The 23217-nt window shown below is 34.2% G+C and overlaps 1 pseudogene; it reads left to right on the forward strand.

Moving 5' to 3' along the window:
- The first annotated feature begins 22881 nt into the window (after window positions 1–22881).
- LOC112918182 (U4 spliceosomal RNA) lies at window positions 22882–23007 on the forward strand (annotated as a pseudogene).
- The last annotated feature ends 210 nt before the right edge of the window (window positions 23008–23217 follow it).

A 23217-nucleotide genomic window follows, 5' to 3' on the forward strand; every position in this document is an offset into this window, starting at 1 on the left:
AACCTTTCTGGGTTTCTATTTCCTTATCTATAAACTAGAGCTAGTGTCAATAATCTCATGCAATATTGCAAGTTCTTAAAAAATAGTGTTAGCAAAAATGCCAAGGATAGTGCCTGGCAGACACTAGTCATTTAAGAAGTAGCTCTTCACTTCCTATGCCACAAAACCAATACCTTCTCTTTATGTGTATACTATAAAGCAGCTCCTGGAGCATCATGAGAGAATGTTTTATACAGCACATGTATTTTGGGAAAATCTTAAATTTTCAGGATCCACAGGGTCCAGATTTCTTCACATCCAGAATATGTCTAGATTCAATTGACCCTAGGCAACACATGAAAAGTTCATGTTAGATGATAAATAAAGCCACTGTTACTGCCAGAGAAGGCAGTTTCCACTACTCTATGACAAGATATTGCTTGGTGATTTGGACTTATTTTTAAATATCCATGTTGGTTTTTGTCACTAGCATTTCAAGATTTAGTGATATTAATGTGCTTTGATATGGGAAAACTTCTTGTTTCTATTAAATACATCTTTACAACCTAATATGTGATTGGTACTTTGCATCATCATCTTTTTTAAATGCATGCATTCAGAATGGGTATTACATTGCAGATCCACACTGCAAAGGAAACCAAGATCTGAGACAAGAGTGGTCTATATGTGGAAGTTAACAAAACTGGGAAAAAAACCATAATTTCAGAACCCATGATATATTCAGTTATGGTTTTTATGATACAAGGTTATAAAGTGGTGCTGTAGTTAAATGATTTTTACCACACATTCAGAATCTCCTGGAGGTAACAAAGCAAGAAACTGGAAAAGCTAATAACAAGTCAAAACATACTGTGTTTAATGGTTGTCATGACTTTAGCCACTACTGGCAAATTTGCAAAACCTATTACATATTTAAAGGGTTAACGAGACTAAAGATGGAATTCCTATTGCAATGTAATACCCATTTCAGATATAATGAACGAGTTCTTGGAAATGAAGTAGGATAAGTTCCTTGGAATTGGTAGAAGACTACAGGAAACTATTAACGAAAGCTGACAGGCATTTGGAGTTGAGGATGAATTTGGACAGATTGTTGTTAATCAGATGATGGGAGACTTGAGAAAGGCTAACATGCTTAACATGTATCCAGATAATAACATAATGGGGAAAAAAATAACATGATTAATTTAAAAAGGAAAAAGTGTACTCGTCTTTGATCACCTTTTATACAACACCTCCCCAACTGGCTGTGGGGCTGTGCAGCACACCTATGGATGTTTTACTAATAAATGCCCATCTCTGCTACTGGTGGGTGTGAGAATAATTTTTTTTTAAGGTTCCTCAGGCAGATTCTAATAGCTCTTGACTTTTTGCTCCATGATGAAAGAGTATGCTCTTTCAAATGTATTTTCTTTTGAGCAAATGATGTAATATTTAATGAACTGGGTTTATATTCAAAGAATAATCCCCACACTAAAGCTATTTGATTACTAGCAGTAAGTAGGATATTACAAATAAAATATTTAAATTATAAATTAACCCAAAGATGTATTTCATGAAACCTTCTTGATTTTAAAAATAATTACTAGAATAAATAAATAAAATTTTAAAAAATTAAAAGCCAAAAACACAATTAGTAACATTAACGCCTAAAAAATTCATATGTAATTTTAAAGATATTAGAGGTCATTTACGAGTTGTACACTTGTAAGAAAAGTCAACTTCATAATTTGCATTTCTATAGTTGTAATGAATATTGTGTACCAGAAGAATACTGTGTATAGTCACTCATGTCATATAGTGTTAGATTTCTCTGTTCACATTTATTATTTTGTTGAATGTTAACTGAGGCCTACCATGTGTAAATCAATAGGTTGAGTGCTAGAAATAGATGGTACAGAAAATGTTCAGCTGCAAAGCTTATCAACTCCGCTTGGGTATGTCAGGGATGGCTCTAGAGAACAGGAAATCCTTGGGCCGAATCTTACGAAGTGAGGTATTTTCAAATAAATGAAGGGGAATAAGTTTCCAGGGAAAGGGAAATGTGTGTTAAAAGAGATAAAACATGAGTATGGTGCATTTGGGGAACTGTGAATATATCAGAATGATAAGAGTATAAGTTGTATATTTGTAAGGAAATAGCTAGGACCAAAGATTGATAGCAGTCAAGAGACAGATTAGAGATTGCCTTATATGAAATGATAAGAAATTTAGATTTTATGGTTTATGCAATATGGAACTATTCAAGGCTTTAAAGGAAGGAAGTAATGTGACATTTTGTGTTTTAAAAAAGATGATTTTGTAATAATGTGAAGGATGTAGTGAAGGAAGGAGGTGGGACAGATAAAAACTAGTTCAATAATCCAGAAGAGAGATGATGACTGGGCCATGCTTAGTGTAGAGAAGGTGGCAGGGAAGGGGAGAACATATACAGAATTAAGGAGGTGTATTTAAGTTTTGGTATAATAGGAAAGATGGAAAGGCAGGAGAAATTTGACTCCTATACTAAATGACTGAATGGATAGAGGAGATATTAAAGAGGATAACATAGCAGGAGAAGCAACATTTTTGCAAGGTTTTCTTTTGCTTGTCTTTATTTCTCATTCTTCTCTTTTAGATGGTTTGCAAAGATAAGTAGTATTGGTGCCTTGCATCCCTGAACATATATATATTATTTCTTCTTTGGAGAAATAGAATCTATTTATTCCTTTCTTGCCCTAATTAGCCTCATGACCTACTTTGAGCTATAGACTGTGGCAGACGTGATAATATATTTAGGAAGCCCAATTGCTTCCACTTTTGCTCTCTTGGTGCCCTCAGCCATCATGTAAGTTGTTCAACTACTATGATGGAGAAAAATGCATAGAGAATCTAAAAGGAAAGGGTGGGGGAAGAATAACTCCTAGACATTCCAGCCACCCCAACAGAGACAGGAAACAGGTGAATGAATAGAACCTTCCTGGATACCCCAAGTCAAATCTCCCCCAGTCAACATCACATGGAACAGACAAATTATCCAAACTGAGTCTCACTGATAATACGGATTTATGAGTGAATAAATTATGTTTTAAGCTATTTAATTTGGGGATAATTTTTTATATATTTCAATTAATAACAAGTAGTGCCTTTATTTCCCTCGCTCTCTCTTTCTGAGATGAAATGATAGAGGTGGAAACAGAGGAAAACATTGTGATAACTGGGTTTTGTAGAACCTGATTTCCAAAAGGAGACCAATAGTTTCTATTCTTTCTCTTCAAACAAATTTCAGTGCTGCAAATTTCCTCCTATAATCTCTAAAGCAGACTATAAAGATACCATAAAACAGCATCTATATGAGAAACTCATAAGTAGCAAACCTTCAATGTTCAGGAGAAAACCTGAATTTGTAATATGTGGATTTTCATGAAATATGGGAATAACTCACAATATCTATGAATAATATCTTTTATGTATTCAAATAAAAGTTCATTACTAATATCTATCTCTAGAGAGAAAACTATAAACTATAGGACCAATGGAAAGAGTTATAGAGTTAAGGACAAGAAGTAGAATTTTTTCATCTTAGGTATGCTATTTTTTATCCTTTAAATATTCATTACAACTATAGAAATGCAAATTATGAAGTTGACTTTTCTTACAAGTGTACAACTCGTAAATGACCTCTAATATCTTTAAAATTACACATGAATTTTTTAGACGTTAATGTTACTAATTGTATTTTTGGTTTTTAATTTTTTAAATTTTATTTATTTATTCTAGTAATTATTTTTAAAATCAAGAAGGTTTCATGAAATACATCTTTTGGTTAATTTATAATTTAAATATTTTATTTGTAATATCCTACTTACTGCTAGTAATCAAATAGCTTTAGTGTGGGGATTATTCTTTGAATATAAACCCAGTTCATTAAATATTACATCATTTGCTCAAAAGAAAATACATTTGAAAGAGCATACTCTTTCATCATGGAGCAAAAAGTCAAGAGCTATTAGAATCTGCCTGAGGAACCTTAAAAAAAAATTATTCTCACACCCACCAGTAGCAGAGATGGGCATTTATTAGTAAAACATCCATAGGTGTGCTGCACAGCCCCACAGCCAGTTGGGGAAGTGTTGTATAAAAGGTGATCAAAGACGAGTACAAAATTAATCATGTTATTTTTTCCCCGTTATGTTATTATCTGGATACATGTTAAGCATGTTAGCCCTTCTCAAGTCTCCCATCATCTGATTAACAACAATCTGTCCAAATTCATCCTCAACTCCAAATGCCTGTCAGCTTTTGTTAATAGTTTCCTGTAGTCTTCTACCAATTCCAAAGAACTTATTCTACTTCATTTCCAAGAACTCGTTCATTAAATCCTATCCCTTCTTTTTCAATATAGCCACCATAATTTTTTTAATGTTTCCCTTAACACAATATTAACCTTTCCATTTTATTAATTTCTAAGTCCTTGCTTTAACCCTTAGTAAAATTATTTGCAAGACAAAATAATCAGTCCAGTGATCTAAGTCTTTGCTACTTTTCTGGCCAGTGAGACTCAGTATAGTATTTCTACAAAGCAGAAATTCAGTTTTCGAGTTTGAATGAATGAGCGGGGAAGAAGTTTGTTATGACAATATACGTGGTTCTCTGAGCCTTTGCATGTGACATCAGGTGTGAGTCTGAACTGTCAGGCTTAATAGTAAGACCAACCCTGTGGTCTCTAAGAACCCTTCCAGTTCTAATGTTTTATGGCTGATAATTTCTGAGATTTTCTGCTGAACTTCATCTGTATGCTCTCTAGCATCAAGTTGTATTGATACATTGTCATAATAAACCTTTATTAAATCTCTTAAATGGCAGGCATATTTTTGTGATATTAGAAAGAAATGTGAATGAAAAAAAGCTCCTTTTCTCAGGAAGTTTGTATGTTAGTAGACAGATCATTGGGGGCAGAGATAGACAATAAACTAAGCAACCAAATAAGTAATCTTAACAATTACCAGTTGGTTAAAGAAGACATAGTGGTGCATACTTCATTTTGACCAAGTTCTGAGTGACAAAATGTTAGCTCTGCAAAGACTGGGTGAATAACATTCCAGACACCATAAAAATTCTAAGGAGCTATTAGTGTAATAGAAAGAACACTGTGGAATCAGATGTATCTTCAGGGAGAGGGAGACAGGCACTAGAGAAAGTCAAGCTAAGCATAAACTAGATCATCACATATAGTTTTAAAGTGACAGAAAAAGACTACATTTATTTTAAATATGACAAAGAGGAGAGTGGCATTACTCAAAGAGTTCACTTTTAATAATAATCATTTCTGTGCCAGTACTTTTTGTTCCCCCTAAATATCAATAGCAGGAATTGCTTTTAGGCAAATATTTAAGACCTGTATTACCTTATCACACAGAATAATTTCAGTCCAGATGTCTGTCATCTGTAGTATATTATTAACATTGTTTCCAGGATTCATAAATTGAAGGAGGGGAGGGGATGTTTAATTATATTTTCTTACAGATTTGAATCAAAATACAAATGATTTAAATTTTAAATGATAACATTTTTCAACTTCAAGCCACTAAAAATAGTGGCTATGCAATTTTTGTAGGATAAACCAAAGAGTTAGTTACCTTTCAGAGTGTTGCTTTATTCTACCTCCTGAAAACCTTTCCTATCTCTGTACTGACTCTCAGATACAAAGGATTATATAACATTTTTTCTCAATTCCTTTTCAATTCATATAATGACTTGTGTAATAACTGAGAATATTTTTATTTTATTTTCTAATAGCTAAATGTCAGTTTGATATTACTTCTCATGCCCCTTGGAAAACATAAATTGGATTTATACACAATACATACCCAGAGTATAGGAGTAACCATTACTAGAAATCCTCTGAAATATTTACCAAGTCTGTTTTTAGTGTTCCACTACAGGGATTGTTAACATTTGGTTAGGCAATTATTACTCACTTATCTTGTTTGACTAAACGTTTTGTCTTTTCATTGCCTATATCCTTTGTGTCCATAAGTTGGGTAGCTTCTCTGTCCCCTCCCCTCTAATTTATCAACGCTTTGACAATATTTGAGAAAAATAACAATGTATAAGTTTCTATCTGCTTTTTTAAGTTAAGTTTTTTATTTTAATTCCAGTGTAGTTAACCTACAGTGTTATACTGGTTTCATGGGTATAATTTAGTGACTCAACAACTCTATACATCATTACTCAGTGCTTGTCATAAGTGTACTCTTAATTCCTTTCTCTTTCACTCACCTCCCTCTGATATGCTTTATTTTAAATAAATACCCTGAGGTAAAGTTATTATTTATTTTTCAACAAGAACTTTTTTACTTGAAACATACTTCAAAATACATGATTTTAAAAGATATATATAAAATGTTCCATCCAAGAAAAAAAGAACACACAGTTTCTTCAAGTACACACAGGAGAATCCCCTGGTTAAGTGACAATACAAAGTGACATAACAAATATTCCAATTTAAGAAGACTGAAATCATATCAAGTATATTTTCCAACTACAATAGTACAAAACTAAAGATCAACAATGAAACAAAATTAGAAAAAAAGAGAAAAAAACAAGGCTGGAAAACTACAATGTATATATTAAATATTTAATATGTAAATATTAAGACACTACTGTACAGGCAATGAGCCAAATAAGAAGTTCAATAGCAAATCAGAATATGTCTCAAAACAAAAGAAAAAGAAAATACAATATTCCAAAACCTATGGAATGCAGCAAACACAGGTGTTAGATGAAATTTATGCTATCAATGCTTGTATTAGGTAAAAAAAAAAATCATTTTCTTTATAGATTTTATTTATCTATTTGAGAGAGAGAGTGAAAGAGTCTGAGTGGGAGGAACAGAGCCAGAAGCAGGCTCCCTGTAGAGCAGGGAGCGCAACATGAGGCTTGATCCCAGGACCTCAGGATCATGACCTGAGCTGAAGGCAAATGCCCAACAGACTGAGTCACCCAGGCACCCCAGTAGAAAAAAGTTCAAATAAATAGCTTAAGATTATACCACAAAGAACTAGAAAAAGAAGAAACTTAGCTGAAATTTAGCAGAAAAAGGAAATAAAGAAAAATCAGAAATAAATAAAATGAGGCCAGAATAAATAAAAACATAACTTTGAAAGTAATCACCAGTTTTTTCAAAATAAATAAATAAAATTGGCAATGTTTTAATTTTAAGAAAAGGAAAAGAGAGAAGACTCATAAACCAAAATGATAAATAGAAGAGAAAAACAGTAAAATAACCACATAAATACATAATGTGATAACAAATTACAATAATTATATACTAACACATCAGATAATGAAGGAAGAAACCTAAAGACTCACAATTAACCACAATTAAATCATGAATCTTTTTTTTTTAATTTTTATTTTTATTTATGATAGTCACAGAGAGAGAGAGAGAGGCAGAGACACAGGCAGAGGGAGAAGCAGGCTCCATGCACCGGGAGCCTGACGTGGGATTCGATCCCTGGTCTCCAGGATCGCGCCCTGGGCCAAAGGCAGGCGCCAAACCGCTGCGCCACCCAGGGATCCCTTAAATCATGAATCTTAAATCCAAGAAACAGGAAATTTTCTTAAACCAATAACAAAAATGAAAGTTGAATTAGAAATCAAAAATCTCCCTGCACAGAAAAGCCCAAGACCACATGGTTTCATTGTTAAATTCTACCACACATTTAAAGAAAATAATTAATGATAACCTTTGTCAAAATCTTACAAATAATAGAAAGGAATGGAAAAATTCAACATCATTTCATGAGGCCAGTATTACACAATAGACATCCTCCAAGAAGAGTGAACAATCTCCCCACTGTCTGCCCCAGCTCACCACTTCCATACTGTCTGCCCCTGAGCTGCTTGTTTGCCCTGTCTCCAGGAGCAGGGCAGTGCTCTCCTGGATCCACCCCAGCCAAGGTTACCAACCATCAAAACTCTAAGCTTTAAGCCCTACTGGTTGCAAGAACCCATGAAATTCAGCCCCTCTCATTTTCCAAGTCAATGCCTTTTGAGAAATGTTCTCCTTGTGCGTTCCCCTGTGTGATCCTTTCTCTCTCACCCTGCTCCATGACCATGGCTGTCTTCCCTCCACAGCACTCGCAATCCATTTCTCCCTTAAACCATATCTTCACGGTTCCTACTTCCTTCTTTTTTTTTTTTAAGATTTTATTTAGTCATTCATGAGAGACACACAGAAAGAGAGAGAGAGAGACAGAGAGAGAGAGAGAGAGAGAGAGACAGAAACAGAGAGAGAGACACACAGGCAGAGGGAGAAGCAGGCTCCATGCAGGGAGCCCGATGTGGGACTCGATCCCCTGACTCCAGGATCACGCCCTGGGCTGAAGGTAGGTGCTTAAACCACTGAGCCTCCAGGCTGCCCTTCCTACTTCTTTCTATTTGGCCTCTTCTATCCCTTTAGTTGTGGAGCCTGTTCTGTCATTCTTCAGGCCAATTTCTGGGGTATTCAGGATGATGTGATAGTTATCTAGTTTTGTACATGGGACGAGATGAGCCTAGCATCCTCCACTCCACTGCCATCTTTGACGCCTCTCATGTTTCATCTGCTTTAAATTAGTTATTACCAAATTCTATCTGTTGCATTTAATCCTATAAAACCAAAACTACTTGCAGATGATAAGTGTCTGTGTGGTAGTTTTGGGAATCAGCATGCAAGAGTTTATCCTGAGGATTTTTGGAGTTTTTAGCAAATTGACCAAGATGGATTGATAACCTATTGAGTTAAAGATACATGTCAGGTGTTGAAGGGAGGGTAATGGGTTAATAATCATTTAAATGTTTAAGTAATAGTTGTGCCCTCAGCTTTGTAGTATCATTGAAAAGATGAGAAAAGCCTGACAGAAAATATGGGAGACAAGGCAGAGGATGGAATGGGAATTCAGAGACCTACCTTTGAATCCCAAGTCACTTAAAACTCTCATACCCTGTAGCTATAAAAAACAACCGGTCAAATTAATTAATGCTTAACATCCTTCCCAGGTTTAATATTCTAAGGACTTCCCAAGAAAGGTAATTCAAAGATGCTGGCATTAACTTCAGCTTTGGCAGTCTGACATATCTGAAAACACCAACTGATTCCAGCAGCATGACTGAATTACAGACCAGACATTACACATTGCCACTTCTAAACTATGTGATAAATGATAAAATACATACTGAACACACAACTTCGGGATATTGGGCCTGCTGGGGAAGGGGGCGGGGAGGGACTTCCAGAATGGCAACACAAGGAATTCTATGGACTCACTGTCCAGGAAATAGCCATAATTGGTAAAAATTGTTTTGTATTTAAAGTAAAGTCCCTGGAAATGTTTCTGAGGATATACATCAAAGGAAGAAACATGTATTCAAGAAAACCTGTAATTCAGTAAGAAGACTGAGAGTCAGTGGTACCTGTTCCCTCCTTAATCTGTCCTCAACTTACCATAATAACAGAAGCTCTAATTTAGCCAGGTATAGCCAAGAAAAACAGTTCCCCTTTCTCTCAACCTCCAGGAAGGGATAGACTATTTTGTTAGTAAGGATAGTCTGCTAGCATTTTTCACTCCTCATCCCCAGCTCCAAGGTGCAGAGTTTAAATTCCTGGCAACAATGGCCAAGAAATTGAAAGCTCCCTTCTTTCACCCATCCCCCATTTGTAGGTCAGAAGTCAATCCCCGTAGAGGCAGGCAAAGATTTTTGAGAGTTTCATTGCCCTTACCTCTGCTCACTCAGACAGCAGAGGTTCCATATTGGGAGAAGCAAGCCAATGAAACCAGAGGATAATGTCCCATCCCAGTGCTCTGGTCATATACCAGTATCAGTCTAAGGATAGCAAACCAGTGTCCCCATACCCAGCGCCAGTGCAGGAGCTCACACACTCTGATCAAGGAGAGGAGGCTGTGCATAAAAACAGAGGTCTGAAGGTCTCCCCAGGACCTAATATTATTTGAAACGGAAAGTGGGAGATTTCAAACCTAAGTGTGTGCTTAGCAGCAATGGCCATTTTGGTGATATGCAATTAAGAGCAACAAGCTCAACCAAAGTTCAGCAAGTTTACCAGAGAGAATAGAAGAAAGAGATAAGAACAGCCATCCTGGGCAGTAATTAGGTCATTATGTCATGAATGGGATCAGTGCCCTTATTAAGGAGACACAAGAGAGATGATGTCTCTCTGCTATGTGTGGATACCACAAGAAGGTGGCCATGGGTAAACCAGGAAGAGAACTCTACCAGCTAGTGCTCTGATCTTAGACTCTCAGCCTCCAGAACTATGATAAATAAATATTTATTGTTTAAGCCACCCAGTCTATGACATCTGCTAACACAGCCCAAATGGACTAAAACGCAGAGGCTTCCATGAGTTTTACTGTAATCACAAACTGATGAATTTCCTTATCCAGCCCTTCTTAGGAAAGAAAATGCTATAAAGAGTACGTAGATGCAGAGGCTGGGTGATAGTGGGTGTAGATGATGATGAGGAATCAGGACATGGGAAAAGGAAGAAGTAGAGATTTAAAACAAATTCACTGAAGGATGTGTATATGCTTACGTGTAGATGGGGAGAATTGCAGTTCTTAGCTAAAGGAAAAATTCTCAGATCACCACTACCAATGCATTAATACCATTCTAGGCAGTAATTAGAAAAGAAACTTGTTTGACAAAAATGATATTAAGTGAATCAAATGAAAGAAACACACATTAATACTCAGAAAATATATAGTCAACAGATTTCCTTAAATGTTGCCAGTCTATCCCAGATATTTTCTGTATGAACTCATTCAAATTACAGGTGACCTTATAAGTAGTTCCTGAAAAAGCTGCATGGTATATCTATTTTTCTGTGTATATTTTGAAAGTATAGAGAAATGTTTTATTACTGTTGTGATATGAATATTATGGACATATATCCCACCTTACGTGGTCATCAATGATGATTTAGGAAACATAATTTTTCATTTTGGGGCCCCAGTTTCTTTTTCAGCCAATAAAAAACCTCTACCCTTCTAACTCCTAGTTTACTCCAGTGGACTTTTTGTTCATAACAGGCTTTTCCAACTCCTCCGTTTCCTCTATAAAAAAGAGTATTCATCTCTGTTGTTCTCCAGTCTTGCCCATAGCTTTGCCATAGCTTGCATATCCCGAATTGCAATTCTCTGCTATTCCTGAATAAACCCATTTTTGATAGTAAAATAAGATATTTAAGATATAGAGCCTGGCTTTGGGGGGTGGAGGGTATATTATAATATAGATTTCTTTAGGCTTCTGTGTGGACATAGGTTGTCTCTATGGGCTACTGCAAAGAAAGATATGTTAGTGTTCTACCAAACAATGACACTCATTAGGCAGGATTCCTTTGGCTTAAAGCAATAATTTTAATTAGCATAAACTTATGCAAATATCAGTTTGTAAAAATGACTTCTGAATTGCAGTAAGGAAGTAATAATGTCCTCAGTTACCTATATCTGAAGTGATATCATTAAGTAGCAATTCAAAATAGAGAGAAAATAAAAGAACTCAATTGTGTCATTAGCTTCAAAATATTTCTTAGATATTAACATATTTTGATATAACAACTCCTAGTTCCCTCTACTCTGCTATTTGTCCTATAGTATCTTAGATTTAACAAAAGTTGTAAGCAAAATAAAATTAAACTATGTTTCCAAGAATCACTAAAGATTAAAGATTAAAGAGTCCTAGTCAGCTACTTAAAATATAAAATGGCTCTAAGACAACAGACACAACTAAAAACGCAGAGTCTAGGAAAAGTATTTCAGGAAATGTGGCAGTTTAATGTAATTATTATAGAAAAGAAACACAAAATTGTTCAGAATAATATTAAGAAATAAATGCTTAAATAAGAGAAAAAGCTTTTCAGCAGTAACAATATATAACAAATTTTAAAAAGATTTCTGTAAACTATTAAACTGGTTTTAGTGAAATAAATGTGCATTTAAATGAGATATAATTTATTCTTACTAAATATGCAAAATCCAGTTCCTGTGCTGGTGAGAACAAATGAACTATGTACGTACTGTCATAAGAGTTTAGCAAGTGGCAATAAAAATTCTTATGACATTTTTGGAAAGTAAACTTGCTGGTGCATTTCAAAAGCCATGAAACAGATCGTATGTTTTGCCTAGAAGTTCATTAGAATTGTGTCAAAGTAATAATCAGAAATTAAAAGTTACTGTTAGGGGCGCCTGGGTGGCTCAGTCCCATGAGCATCTGACTCTTGGTTTCAGCTCAGGTCATGATCTAAAGGTCTTGAGGTTGAGCCCCTGGTTCCACGTTCAGCAGGGAGTCTGCTTGAAATTTTTTCCCTCTGCCCCTCCCCCTGCTCATGCTGTCTCTTTCTTTCCCTCTCTCTCTCAAATAAATAAATAAGATCTTTTTAAAGAAATGTAGTGTAAAAGATAATTATTTATATAACACAATTTAAAACATGCATATGTTACATCCAGTAAAGAAGCCACAAGTAAACATATGAGCATTCTATTTGTTACTGTGCTATTCATATAGACTTAAAATAGTTATTCATATAGATAAGGTCTGGGAGGGAACTAACACAAAAATGCAAACAATGGTTACTTTGGGGGTGTGGCATCATTCAAGATCCTCTGTCCCTAGTACCCAAGTTCTCTTTAATCCTGTAACATATTTATAAATTGATAGGGTTTACATACACAAGCATAAGAAGCAAGTAGAGGATCCAGGTGTGCATTCATTGTATTCACTTGCTATATAAGATAAGAAGCAATGGTAAAGGGTATAAGAAGAAGAGAATGAACACATTTCTTAAAACTTTATAGAGCTGTCAAACTGGTCAGAAATCATTTGCTAAAATGTAGTATGAGTCCTTTCTTGGTTTCTTTTTTATTGTTTCTATCATCTACGGATTTGGCATAACAAAATTATGATGATTCACTGTTACGCTGTAGAGAGCTTTATAATGTATATGGAAAAATCTTAATAATGTTTGGAGCTTAGGGGTCTGTGAGAAACCATGGGAAATTGCTTCTGAGACCATAGTGAAAAGTGAACCTCATTTAGAGAGACTGAGCAGAGGATACTATGGATAAAAGCAACTGAAATCCAGAATTTAGAATGACAGGTCATCATAGAAGTTAAAAAATGCATTTGGCTCATCCAGATGTGCTATATTCACTCAATTTTGAGGGACTGTTAGTAAGCAAAGCACATATTGCGTTACGCTTCTTGGTGTTTTCATTATTTGTCTAGGGGACCAAGTAGAAATTTTCTCTTGAAAGGGAAAGTGTGTTAAACACTTATAAAAATAAACCAAGTTAAGTCTTATCTCTGCCAGGTGGAAGTCAGTATTAATATCTAACAGGAGATGAAGCTCAGAGAGGCAGTTATATCCTTCACTGGATGGATAGAAAACCAACTTTATAGCCTGTCAAGGCATATTGTATCAGTGCAAATGAGGTCCTACCTCTGGGTAGAAGTATTTTTACATTAAAGTCCAAAAAAGCCAGTAGTCTCTCTTGAACAGGTTTGAATAATAATCATTAAGGTGTGCAAATATAAGAGGAAAAAGGACTTAGTTTAGTTTTTTATTAGGTCCTTCTTAATTGCATATCTCACAAGTATCCAGTCTTCTGGCCCAGAGTGAAAATTAATGATTTTATGAAGTGAGATGGGGATTCCATAATTTGCAAACAAAACTGGTGTTGGGCAGTCAATATCAGACGATTTTGTCTTTTCATTTCCTGGAAAGATCAACAGTGAAAATCTTTCAGAGACTAATTTTATAAATACATAAATGGGAACAGACAGGTTAAATGACTTATTCAAGTTTACATGTCTAATTATGGTAGAAGAGGACTAGAAACTCATAGTTTTTCTCTCAAGTAGACTTTGAAAACACTTGTATAAACTAAAAAGACTACGTTTATGTAGGACTTATAGATTCAGTAATAAATGATTACCTCTTGCTTGAGGGATTTAGTGGAGTAGAGAGAGTATTGTCATTGACTGCTAACTGGCTTTAAGATAAAAAATAAGAAAAATCACTTCTCTGAATTGCCAACAGTGGACCTTAAAGCTACAAGCAGCCATATTCGTTATGTTAATAGCTGAGTGAAAGAAAGAGCAAACTTTCTGTATCTATGGGCAGCTATTAGTTACCGTGAAGAGTAAAATAAATCCAGAAATCATCCCAACAATTGTTAGACATTAAAGAGAAAACATGATCCTCCTACATATAGGCCCTCCTTATCATTATATTTGTGTTCAATGACTTCTTTGCAATGGACAGATATTTGACAAATATTTACCAAGAATTTTCTGTGTGTCAGGTTAAGTGCAATAAATAATACTAAATGTGAGCAATGCACAGTTCTTCACCTTAAAATTACAGCTTTTATGTGAATATTTGTAAATATGTGAAAGGGAGAAGCACAATTGATGGGTGAGGAAAAATATATCCGTTTGTAGAAAGCACTGAGTTATAAAAAATTGTGAGAACAAGATGAAAACAAATGAAGTTGACTGAGAAGGGAAAGCCAAAGAGTAAGGACATAAAAGCAGGTGAACCCAATTTGTCAATTATAAGGCCCACTTCAGCTACAATATAGTCTAAGAGAAACATTGCTGCCCATTGCTTAAGAGACAGCCCTGCAATGGTTGTTCAAATCATTTCATCTTAATGCCGTTTACTGACTCAGAGTTGCTAAGCAGTTATTCCATAATATAGCCAACTAAGTATCATGGGCACTAGTTGAAAAGAATGAACTGAGACTACCTTATTCTCTCTCTGTAATTATATTGGGCAAACCAGAAAAAAATAAGAAATCAAGAACAGTAGCTAAAAATTCCAGAGAGAGGACAATGGATAGAAGTGGGTCTAAGAATTACCAGAGTAACCCAGAGGCATAAGGAGACAGGCACTATGGTGTGGATATACAACACAAAGAGTAGATGAAACAATAAATCAGTAGACTATGAGATGAAAATGGAATGATCAAGCAGAAAATATGAGAAATGTCATAAGAAAGAGTTCCCGTGGTTAGGATGTGGTTACTCCCTACAGCTTGCTCCTCCCTCCCTCCCTTCTTTCCTTCCTTCCTTCCCTCCTTCCCTCCTTCTCCTCTCCCTCCCTGCCTCCTTTCTTCCTCCTTTCCCACTTCCCTCCTTCTTTCCTTCCTTCCCCCCCTCCTTCCCTCCTTCCTTTTTTCTCTAATTGAGGAAAAAAGCACATGACAGTAAATTTATCATCTTAACCATTTTTAAGTGTACAATCCAGTAATGTTAAGTATTTCACATTGTTTGCAACATATCTCTAGAACTTCTTCATCTTGCAAAACTGAAACTCTGTACTCATTAAACACTAATTCTCCCTCCCTTTGCCCAGCTCTTGGCCACACTCTTTCTACTTTCCATTTCTATGATTTTGTCTATTCAAGATACTTTATATGAGTGAAATCATAGAACATTTGTCCTTCTGTGTCCCTACAGATTTCTTGAGTTGTGTGGTTTTCCAGTCTGACTCAATTTGGGTCTAAATGGCTCATTGTAACAGGTAGGAAAACAAATAGCCGTCCTTGAAAAATAAAACAATATAAAAAACCAAGTAGTCCTGAGCAAGATTTTCCTATTCCATCTAGAAAATAATTGAAACATGCACTTTGAAATGCTGATTTATTCAACAAAATAATATTTTGTGGAAGTACATGAGCCCAAATGATGGATTAGGCATTGGAGTTTAAGTGAGATTAAAATAAATACATCCCACTTTTTCTTTGTGCCAGGAAAAAAAAACTTTTTAAAATACTTTATTGATTTTAAAGTAAGCTTAATGTATTTTAACTGAGCTTAGAGACTTGAGGGAGAATGCAACTAATGATGGATTTTTTAATAATGTTTTCATAAAACATTAAAACAGGTCTTAGTTCCACTCATCTTTCACAATGACAATACTCCTTGCTAGATTAATCTTAAAATAAACTTGATGTATTTTAATCCTGTGTGAAGGTTTCAAATATGTGTTACACTGTATTTTAGTAAAATGTATAAATGATGACCTTGGTAAACAATACTGTATAATACAAAGATACTGCTGAGCTCACTGGCCATAATAGAACTGAAGTTATCAACTACCCTGCAAGCTTTGAAAGAGTCCTCCTTTTCATCATGCTAAACACATTTTTAAAAAATTTCCTCTGCTTTGGCAAAAGTAGACTATTTCACACACTGTGAGAATTTGTAATTAGAGTTTACTTAGAAAGCATATTAAGTGTTATTAGAGAGCTTTTGTGCAAGTGCTAATGAACATACTGTATTTAACCATCATCAGACAGATCAAATACAAGAGACTAATGTTCTAAAGTAAGCAACTTTCAATAATGAGAATGTGCTAGTAATTATAGTGTTGTCATTGTAAGGAGGAGACTTACTCCATGCCATTTATATTAAACTAATTGTTTAAAGCCTCTTACTAGTGATATAGTTGGATGATGTCTATAAAAGTAAGCTCCTAAGAGGTGACCTTTGGGGAAATTGTATGGGTTATTATAAGAGAAAAATGAGTTTGAAAAGAAAAAAATATTATCTGATTACATGAAAGACTTTTCACAAATAATTGACAACTAAATATTTGGAAGGTTTTACCTCTGGTCTTTTCAGGATCATTGTGAACCTATTCAAGTAAGTGACCTTGATCTGGGACTGTTGGACCAGACCACAAGGGGAGGAGGTAGCTAACTTCAAGTGATGTAGGAGATCAGGATGTACATAAAATGGATGGTATAAACCAATGATGTATGGGATGTAGGAAAAGGTGAGGAATGGAAATGATGCAACACTCCTTTTGGGACATTAATTCCTCTCCTGGGAATCAAGGTCAAAAGGACAAGCTTCTTTGTAAGCAAAGGAATAAGCAGTACACCTATTCCTATGATCAACTGGGTCAGGGAAAGCTTCCTTCAGACCTAGAAACCAAGTTCCTCTCAATTCACTGATTGTTCCCTATTACTCAGTATTTCTCCAAGACGTGAGAGCAATTAAAGTGTCCTTAAAAACTCATAGATGCATATTGCACTCAATCCTCTAAATATTGTGGCTCATATCAGATTGTCATGACAGAAAGGAGAGATACATTTGTGCAATGGCTCAGAAAACTTAAACATAATAGAAAATAGGTCAGTGAAAAGCTTCTTTAAATTTAAAATTATAAAAGTATAAAGAACTAATATAGTTATTCTAGGTTGAAGCAAGCCCATTTACTAAAAAAGCTTATTTAAGTGAATTCCATATTGAAAAGAAATTGCCCAGGTAGGCTCAAAAATGAGAACTTAAAATATGTTTTAACTCAACACCAAAAAACCCCACAAAAACCCCAAACCCAAATAATCCAAGTTGAAAATAGACAGAAGATCTGAATAGACATTTTGCCAAAAAAAGACATATAGAAGGCCAACAGACACATGAAAAGATGTTCAATATCAGTAATCATCAGTGAAATGCAAATCAAAGACACAATAAAGTATCAACTCACACCTTTCAGAATGGCTAGAATTAAAAACACAAGCAACAACAAGTACAAGTTGGTGAGATGTGGAGAAAAAGCAACCTTCATGCAAACTAGTCCAGGCACTATGGAAAACAGTAGAGAGTTTTCTCAAAAAATAAAAAACAGATCTACCATATGATCCAATAATCTCACTACTGGGTATTTACCCAAAGAAAGTGAAAACGCTAATTCAAAAAGACATTTGCATCCCTATGTTTACTGCAGCATGATTTGCAATTGCTAAGATATGGAATCAACCAAAGTGTCCATTGATATAAAAATAAAGAACACATTATATATATATATATATATATATATATATATATATATATATATATATATAAAAGAATGAGATCTTGCCATTTGCGGCAACATGGATGGACCTAAAAAGTATTATGCTAAGTGAAATAAATCAGAGAGACACAAATATCATATGATTTCACTTAAACATTAAAAACAATTAAAAAACAAAACAAATGAATAAGCAAACAATAAACTAGAAACAGACTCATAAATACAGAGAGCAAACTGATAGTTGCCAGAGGGTGTAGAGGATGGGCAAAATGAGTGAAAGTGAGTGGGAGGTCCAGGCTTCTAGCTACACAATGAATAAATCACAGGGATAAAAAGTACAGCATAGGGAATACAGTCAATGGTACTGTATAGGGCAGCCCAGTTGGCTCAGTGGTTTAGTATCGCCTTCAGCCCAGGGTGTGATCCTAGAGACCCAGGATCTAGTCCCATATCAGGCTCCCTGCATGGAGCCTGCTTCTCCCTCTGCCTGTGTCTCTGCCTCTGTGTGTGTGTGTGTGTTTCTCATGAATAAATAAATAAAAATCTTTTTTAAAAAATGGTACTGTATAATGGTACTGCACTCATAAGATGGTAGCTACACTTGTGCTGAGCATAGAATAAGGTATAGATTTGTGGAATCACTATGTTATACCCCTGAAACTAATGTAACATTGTGTGGCAATTATATAATTGCAAACTTCACAATAACATACTTGTAGAAAGAAATGGAAACTATAAGACAAAATTTTTTGAAGAACTAACAGAACCAAATAAAATTCGAATAGAAACTAGTCCAATTCTGTCATTTTATGCATAAAGAGGTTAAATCCCTTAGACGTAAAGCTAGTTCATCCTAGATCATACCAAAGCGATCACAACTCAAATTTATCAAGTTATCTTTTAAAAAAAAAAATTTATCTATTTTTAGGAATCTATACACCCAGCATGGGGCTTGAACTCACAACTCTTGAGATCAAGAGTCACACGCTCATCTGACTGAGCTAGTCAGGTACCTCAAGGTATTTCTTTTTAAAAAACAAAAATGAGGAGGAAGAGTATGAAGGAAGGAAATACAGAGACATAATGTAATGTAGGAGCAAAGCAGGTAAGATCAAGACTAGGAATTTAATGAACTGGAAGGACCTGAAAAACACCAAAGATTCAGAAAATCATGTTGAAGAAGTCAAGGCAAAATGTTACAGGCATTCTTAATTGAGGCTGCTAGTAAGTCTTCCGGAAAATTGGCATCAGTACAAGAGACAATAGGGAGCAACACTGAAAATTCTCATTCTGGGAAGATACTCTTTTCTCTGGATAAAAGTGTAAGAAATGCAGCCCACAGATATTACTAATAGGAGACAGGCTCAGAGCCCCTGCATGAGTGCCAGTTCTGTCTGAGCAGGTGTAGAAGTGCATAGAGTTCTTGAGTCTATAATCAATTAGAGGACTTAGTAAATCAAAACCCTCAAACTCTACCCATTATTTGTTACTAGGCTAGAAACAAAATACATTAAAGAAAATAATTAATCTTTTTTTTCCTTTTACTCTGCTAGAAAAGAACATGAAATAACCATACATACTAATGTATGTTTACCAAAAATACGTGGAAATAAATTCTCTCTACCTATAAGAAACTAAAAATCTTTTTTAGAAACACAGGGTAGCCAAATATATATCATCATTTTCTTGATTTGTTGCATAATATAAGGCCCTTCATACAGACCAAAACTTTTAATTTTTGTATTGAATTTAAAAGGTATACTTTTCTATAAAGATCCTAAGAATCACCTGATTTAATTCTTAGCTATAAATTCTGTGATAAATCTCCAGGGTTTCAATTTTAAAAGGGCAATATCATACAATATACCTTTTATGTCTTAATTTTAGCATAATAAATACTACTCTAATGATTTCAGAAACACTTCTCGTCAATCTCCAGTCTCTGGAGTGGGTTATTATTAAAAGGCACCAACAGAGATATGACATAACATACTGATTCAAATGCCATTATTTCAGCATATACAATTGTTTGGCCAAGACTGAACTAAGTTTTACACACACATACACACACACACACACCCATGCTCTTTCCCTCACTAAAGAAATAAGTATTACCCCAAGCAAGTTAATAGGATAAATCAATTTATAGGGAATGTCCACTTCCTTGTGGAATTCTAGTATATAAATTATTTATAGGCAAATAAATATTCCATATGGAAATCTAATACCTAAGGCTAAAACCTCAACTTAATAATTTTTAAGTGGTTTAAGCAACTAAGAATCTTGGAAAAAAAATTAGCTGTCTTAAATAATCTCATAATTCATTCCCTCAGTTAATATGGATTTGTTAGAGATTCTTATGGTTCCAAATTGATTCTTACCTATAAAATAAAAAATAATTTAGAAATATTTTAGAGCTTTCAACTCAAGTATCATTTAAGTACAGAATACTTTAAGGCAATAAAGTATTTTGTTTTTGTTTTTGTTTTTTTCAGGATTTCCTGGATGTAGACAAAAAGAATGCTACTATAAAGTTAGTAGAAACAGTTTGTGGCCATGTTTACTTTATGCCATAATGAATCAGTGTGGTTTTTGTGTGATTGAGATATTCTTACCTGATTATTTTTATCTACAGGTAAATTTCAAGCAGCTACATTTTATGTCACAATTCAAAATTCTAATATCAGTAAGAGACAAATGTAAGTTATTCTGATATGATATTATTTGCTTACACTCTCAAAATGTATTCAGCAATGGGGTTAAGATTGAAAAATACCCCAGAAGAAAGAAAAAAACACAATTTTGGGAGTTTAATGAGCCTAAAATTTCTAAAACGTTACTCAATTCAAGTATTTTGGCTACATTAAAAAAAATGTTCAGTGCACAAATATTTAGCCACAGTTATAGCTTAAGTGCTGCATGCTTTACAGAGCCAGAAAAACAAATTTAACTTTGATCAAGTATTTCAGCACCCAAAATAATTGACTTTCCTCAAAGGTAAAATTAGATAAAAGAATTATAGAGTGCCAACACATCAGCCTACTATCAGATGTTATAATTTATATGATCCACATTGATTCTGCTCTTTCTAGGAACTAACGCAAATGCTTGCAGATTTAGAAGAGGATTTTTAAAAAGCAAGTTTAAAATCTACAAAACATATATCTCCATGAAGTTTTATACCAGAAAATCCATGAACAGTGAAGTGAAGAAAAGGCAGCCTGTATTTTATATATTTAATTTAACTCCTCCATTGCCCTTTAACATATAACATCCAGCCATAAAGTCTAATTTTCTTCTGTTTCAATAATTTTAACATGATAAAGAACAAAAAGTTAACAACTATTTATATTGCCTTAAGAATAAAAATCAATTTTCCTAGTCAAAGACAATATAAAACTAATTAATTGAAATATAATTCTTAAAAAACTTTCAGTATCAATAAATGAGGTTTAAAAAAAGAGAAATCCTCTGCTCTCAAAACTGAAATAGATGAAACATTTTTAAGACAAATTCTACGTCCAAAAATTAAGTGAAAATATCTTGTGACTTATTTAAGATTTAGAAAAGAAGGATGCAATCTGAGCAGAGGTTGTGTATCCTAGTAAAGATTCCCTAAAAAGTGAATAATTTTAAAAAATCATGGACTTCTGAATGCATGGTAGGTGAAACATTCTGAAAGGCTCTTTCACTTCACATGTGGAATTAGACCCTATGTGAAGCAGAATTTTATTACATACTATGGCTTGCAAGAAGTAAAGGAAATTATTAACTCTCCTTCCAAAAATGGTTAGGGAATGGTATCTGAGCAGAAAGCAAGTAATGACATGCAAATGTTAGGTGATTCTGAGGGAAGATATTTATATAATACATACTGTTATCCAAAGACTGAGCTGTAAGTCAGTGGCAAAATGGAAGAACTGTATTTAAAACTCTTTTTTTCCAGTAAAGGAAGAATTTGGGTCCCCCTTTAGGGAACCCAAATGTCATTAAAATGGCCCCCACTTTAGTAGGAACACCATAGATCCTGGAAGAAGCAAAATGATAAGAGCATCATTTAGGCTGCAGGAATTCTCATCAGTTCAAGGAACCAAATTTTCATTAACAATTAAAAAAAAAAAAGCAAACAAGGAAACAAGTCAATGTAAGATTCAGCAGAAAAATAAGCTGATTTAGGGTACAAACTGATATAGAATACAACCGATTTTGGTTTAAAATATGAAATAAATGAATTCAGGATAATTTAAAATATGAGAAGAAAACCAAAATTGACAGAGCAGCAAAGGTCTATAATAAATAACTGAAGATGTGTGAAAAATAATCCAACATATTTTTTAGAAGAAATATAATTTTTAGCATGAAAAACTAAATGGATAGGTTAAAAACACATAAGTTAAGCTAAAACAGAACCAGTCAACCAGACCACAAGTAATTAATACCCAAAATGCATCAGAAAGTCCAGACAACATAAAATAGAAAAATAAATGTAAAATGTGTAGAATTCTAATCACCATCATGAAGTCTCAGAACATAATAGAGAAGCAATATATGAAAAGTTGTTGAATTTATTTGTTTGAAACTACTAAAGTGCATTTATCAAAGATAAACAGATATAATAAAATTACAGCATACATAAGCAAAATGAATGGGGAAAAATTCCAAAAAATATTCATTAAAACTGTAAAGCACCAAAAAACAAAAAACAAACAAACAACAACAACAACAACAAAAACTGTAAAGCACCAAAGACAAAGAAAAGCTCTAAATCTGAACCCAAAGTGGAAGAAGGATAAATAACAGAAAATCAGGTCACCAACAAAGCAATGACAGTGAAACTGACAACTGACTTCTCCACAGCAAAAAAAGAAACAAGTAGACAATGGAATCCAGTTTTCTAAGTTTGAGAGAAAGTCACTGTCAACCTGGAATTTTGTATCTAGCAAAGTCATCTTTTAAAAATAATGGTTGTCATTTTCAGATAAGTTAAATAATCATGGTACACGATGAAGCATAATATAGAGGGAAATTCAAGCTTTGTGCAGTGGCAATATTGCAGCCAATGAAGTTTATCTGAAGCACAATTATTGCTATAGAGGGAAATTCATAGCATTCAATTTGTACATTAAAAAAGCACAGCCTGAAAATTAGTAAGTTAAAATTCTGGACTGAGATGTGAGGGAAAAATACAGAACCCAGAAATCAAGAGTAAAGGCATCTTAAAGATATGAGCAAAGTTGAATTAAAAAATAAAGAGGTATAATGGAATTAACAAAGTTAAAAAGTGGCTAATTGAAAGACTAACAAAATAAGGGAAACAGTAGCAAAATTCATTAAGAATAAATGATAGATGATAGATAGATAGATAG

Source organism: Vulpes vulpes, chromosome 2, assembly GCF_048418805.1.
Source record: "Vulpes vulpes isolate BD-2025 chromosome 2, VulVul3, whole genome shotgun sequence".
NCBI lineage: Eukaryota > Metazoa > Chordata > Mammalia > Carnivora > Canidae > Vulpes > Vulpes vulpes.